We start from the raw sequence: 5637 nt of genomic DNA, 5'->3' as shown, positions 1-5637 counted from the left end.
ATTATAATATATTGTGAGAGGGAAAGAAAAAAAAGCTCTAGAAAATTAAGTAATTTCACTTGGAACATTAGACAGCATTTGTTACATTCAGTATGGAGATGCCACCCACCCCAAATACATGCAGGATGACTTATTGATTTTTCAAGCTGATATCTTGATTTTGTAATCTCAATCAATAAATGGAACAGGGGTGTAGAGAATGGGAAATAAAAGCATTGTCATCCTGTAATAATCCTGCCTCCCTCTCCCCACAATGACATTTTACTTAAATCTTCAAATTTCTGGCATTTTAATAATGTAAAACTTCAGCTGACCATTTAGAAATATAGCTTAGGCATCCAAACTAAAGGAACTGACAACATTTCCAAGGGATGTGAACCATTTTCAGTGTCTCTTGCTCCACAGTGCTAGATGTTTGAGATGAAAGAGCAGGGAAATGTGTAGTTGGATGGTGATAGGATATGCATTCAACACAATTAAACTGTTTCTAAAAGTCACCTTGTACTGAACATAAGCCTTAGTTCTGTTCTTAACTAAACAGGATTTCAGTACCTTATTCCGCACTACCATTTTATTTCCATCTGTGCTTTTAATATGATTGGTTTAGTTTGTCTCATCACGTTCATGAACGATCTGCATCTATTGAACCACCTTTGAGGCATAGACCCCTTCCACACAGCTGAATAAAATCCCAAATTATCTGCTTTAAACTAGAATATATGGCAGTGTGGACTCAAAAAACCCAGTTCAAAACAGATATTGTGGAATTTTCTGCCTAAATGTTTTGGGGACCCTTCCACACAGCCCTATATCCCAGGATATCAAGGCAGAAAATCCCACAATATCTGAGAGTGGACTCAGATAACCTAGCTAAAAAGCAGTTATTGTGGGATTTTCTGCCTTGATATTCTGGGATATAGGGCTGTGTGGAAAGGCCCATAGTTATTAAAGTGGCTTTGTGTGTGTAAAAGGCTCACAGTTCATTTGGGAGAGGGGCATTTGAGTAGCAAAAGATAACATTTTTAATTTTATTGGTTTGATATCAGTGCATAAGAATACAATTAATAGAATTGATGTTGGTATACAAAACAGCTATTGGTCTTAATGAATTCTCATTCTTGGCACAAAGGAAAGTCATGTGAAAAAATATTAAAAAGTATCAACAACTATTTGACTTGGGGCCCTTCCAGAGACGCCCTATATTCCAGGACCTGATCTCAGGTTTTCTGTTTATTCCAGATTTTCTGGCAGTGCAGCCTCATATAATCCATTTTAAAGCAGAAAACTTGGGATCAGACCTTGGAATATAAGCCCTGTCTGGAAGGGCTTTTACACAGCACAATTTTATGTATGTATATGCATAAGTATGTATGTATATGCATAAGTAAACCCAATTGAATTAAAGGAATCTCACTTCCATGAAAACCTTGATTGGTTTGTAGTTTGAGTTTATAATTTGTTTTATTTTTATTTTAAGAGCCATTTTGTCAACCACAAACTGAATGAGGTAGACGAAGGTATAGAAAATGATTAACAGGAATTTGGTAGCACTTATGAGAATTCCTGTGTGTTTCCTTCACCTGAGAATAACGGTTTTATGTCCAATTTTAGCTACACAACTAAATTGCCTAGATTCCAATAGAATTCAAGCATAGTTGTTTTTGGATGAAGCAACAGCTTTTAGTAATACCAATACAGTATTGCTACTATAGTGAGAGTAATCCAGGTTGTGACTTTATACAAAATCCTTTTACATGAGCAATTGAGCACTTACTTACACTTAGTTTCATAGAATTTCATCAAGGCCACTTTAAGGTCCCTTCCACACAGCTGAATAAAATTCCACATTACCTTCTTTGAACTGGAATGTATGGCAGTGTGGACTTAGATAACCCAGTTAAAAGCAGATATTGTAGGATTTTCTGCCTTGATATTCTGGATTATATGGCTGTGAAAGGGCCCTAAGGCATTTTCTGCAATACTTTGAGTGCATCTGTTCTTTACATTTATAGCAGTATAGCTACCATTACTTAATTATATGAAATCTTGGAAGTTGCAGTTTGTTGAAGTACTTAGGCCCCTTCAATGCAGCTGTATAAAATCCAAATTGAACTGGATTATATGGCAGTGTGGACTCAGATAATCCAGTTCAAAGCATATGTTGTGGATTACCTGCCTTGATATACTGGGTTGTATGACCGTGTGGAAGTGCTCTAAAGTGAAAATGACATTTATGCCTAAAATGTAGGTGAATTACCTATGCTTAACACCTAGCCATGCCCTATAATACTGCATCATTCCAAAGTATGCTCATGTGAAGGATTTGTTAGACTTCCAGGTGATGACCTTTCAAGTGGTCACTAAAGGCCCGTCCACACAGCCTTAAAACCCAGAATATTAAGGCAGATAATCCACAATGTCTGTTTTGAATTGGATTATCTGAGTCCACACTGCCATATAATCCAGTTCAATATACAGCTTCATGGAATGGGCTTAAGAAAACTCAGCAACATCTAATTGATTCTTTGGGCCATAATGGGACACTGAACATCTCTCAACCTTACAATGACATCTTGGCAGGTTAAAGACCTCTCTGCCAGCAGTTATAAAGAGCTATTTGCAGTTCTCAGTATGAAGTACATTGGATTATTTTCATAAACAATGCCCCAACTTTTTTCCCCCTGAAAGTAGAATAGTGGTTCTCAACCAGGGAGACTGCAGATGTTCTGTTCTAATTCCTGGTCATAGTGATTGGTATTTCAGGGAATCAGTGTCCAAAGTGTGGAGCTCTCAACTGGGAATCTTCAGACAATTTTTAAATAATATGGTTACATGTTGCTGGACACTTTCATGTTGTATACATCTCGACTGAAAAATCAATGATCAAAATGTTATTGCAGAATGATGAATTGGCTGGATGGTCCTTTCTGCATTCTATTGTCTCTTTAAAATATTGTTATATCAAAAGTAATCTCTATCTCTAAAAAAACAGTGAAAGACTTTGCAAATGGTACTTCTTCATCCGGCAGAATAAAACAGATATATTACATGGTTGGGAAGAGACACCTGCTGGAAAAATCCACACTATGCACACCAATATTACTATGGAAGTTCTTTCAAAAGCTTTTCAGCTAGGCAAAAATAGAGATCAATGATGCCATCAAGTGGCCAGTAAAAAAACTTCACTTAGAAGAATACTTAAGTTAAAAGTATTGTCAGTATCCTAATTTCCGAAACAATGGAGTGTAGTGGTTTAAGAACCAAGGGTGCAATTACACTCTAGAATTTATGCTGCTTGACACAACTTTAACTGCTGTGGCTCAGGGCTATGAAATCATCGAAGTTGTAATATTCTTTGTTTGAGAATTCCTAAGAGCTTGCAAAACTCGCATGATTCCATAGCATTGAGCCATTGCAGTTAAAGTGGTGTCCAAATGCATTAATACTACAGTGTAGATGCACCCCAAACCACCTTCCTTAGCAACTTAGTAAAGAAACAAGTACTGAAATTCTGATTTATTAACTTACTGATATTTTATAACTCCTTACCAGGATTGCAATCTTAGGGCCCTTCCACACAGCCATATAACCCAGAATATCAAGGCAGAATAACCCACAATATCTGCTTTGAACTCAGTTATCTGAGTCCCTGCCATATAGTCCAGTTCAAAGCAGATATTGTGGGATTTTATTCCAGCTGTGTGGAAGGGGCTGTAGATTCCCATCATGAATGTCCCACAGCTTGACCAAGCATCAAAAGTAAAGGTAAGAAAAATATTCTCTTCAACTAAAATATTCTCTTCAAGTAAAGTAATGACATCCCACTTGACTTTTTAAAATTACTGTTATTGTTGTCTGTTTGTAAATATTGAGCTATGAAACATTTACAAATACTTACTGAACACATTAGATCTGAGCAATTTTAATTTTCTAAATTCTGGTTTTGATATGTACTACATACAAGCTTGAACTCTGTCCATCTTAGCTGAAAAGATTTAGCAGAAATGCATTGACTAGGACCTCATCACACTTATCTTTTTTGGCGTCCTAGGTTTCTAAGGGACAGTCCAGTGACTCATGGGCACACTGCCCATCACACGACATCACTGGACTTTCTGTTGAAGCCCTCCTAACACAGGAAAGCTTCCATGTTGTGCTGGTTCCAATAGAGCCAGCATACTTCAATTACACTTTGGTGATGCTTGCTCAGTGGGATGGAGGAAGTATCACTGCTTGGGAGTGGTGTGTTGCCAAAATGGCACCGGAGGGGGGGGGAGGGGGAGAGATTCATCCATTTGATGAGATTGTAAGCAAGTTTGGGACAGGTAAGGAACAAATTATCTACAGTAGTACAAGTAGTGGTAAATTCCCAATTGGACCACTACAATGTGAGCAACCTGGGACTGACCTTGAAGATAATTAGGAAGCTGCAACTATTGTTAGACTGATAGCGTCCCCCTCCCCATAATATAGCACCAGTCTTAAAAAACTGCACACGCTGCTAACATTCAAACTCTATGTTTGATGTCCTAATTGCTTTGAAATCTTAACATTTGAATAAGTACACTTCCGTATATAGAGAACTGGAGAGAGAGACTGAGTTTGTTCTTCTGGAAAGAACCCTCTTTATTTCCCATTAGGGAGAGCAATACAATAAATTGTTTACTAATGTGACAATTGGCCTTCTTAGTTGTGGCACCCTAGTTGTGGAACGATCTCACCAGTGATGGCTTTAATTTGGTGCCAAATTAACGTGTCTTTTTGTTGAAGTCTTTGACATCTAATGATTTTATCCAATTAAACATATGTATATTTTAACTATTTTAACTCTTTTAATGTCGTCATATGTTTTAGATTTAATATATTTTCATCTTATAATCTGATAATAGTGTGTCATGCTTTTCACCTTTTCACTGCATCATTAAGGTCACTATTCATTATAGTTTGCCATGCTTAAACCTATTTGGTTTAAGCACACCTACTTTAGAAGCTGGACTTTGTCCAAAGCAATTACATAAATTGCTGCAAAAAAATAGGCAGAAATGGTGTGCTTCCACTGATACTATATTTGTTCTTCTTTGTAATTTCCCGTATTTAGTGGGCACATTGTTTAATTTGTTCCTCCCATGATACTAAAATGTTTTATGCATTTGTAGGAAGCATTCAGTCATAGAAATTTTAATTTATAATATTTAGACATGGATCAGGTATTCCAATAGCATAAAATACTCAGATGCATGAAAGCATAATTTAATCTATTGGTATAATGCAATGAGTACAAATCAATCCTTCTAAATTGAAACAAATTACACAAGAAGACATATCTGGCATTCAACCTTTAGTTTTGGGTGAGGCCCACTGTACAAATAAATTCTGCACCATCTTCAAAAATTACAACAGTCACCATTCTATCGGTTTTGTTCATGTCCCTGTAATTGCAGCCATACAATAAAGAACAAATCATTTGATCTCTGTGCTTGGAATGTATGTGTATTGGCCCTTCCAGGCAGGCCCTATATCCCAGGATCTGATCCCAGGTTTTCTGCTTTAAACTGAATTAAATGAGTCTGCACTGCCAGTTAATCTGGGATAAACAGAAAACCTGGGATCTATAGGGTCTGTCTGGAGGGGCCCTAT

This window comes from Anolis sagrei, chromosome 4 (genome assembly GCF_037176765.1).
Source record: "Anolis sagrei isolate rAnoSag1 chromosome 4, rAnoSag1.mat, whole genome shotgun sequence".
NCBI classification, from domain to species: domain Eukaryota; kingdom Metazoa; phylum Chordata; class Lepidosauria; order Squamata; family Dactyloidae; genus Anolis; species Anolis sagrei.
Note: the sequence above shows the minus strand (reverse complement) of the source record.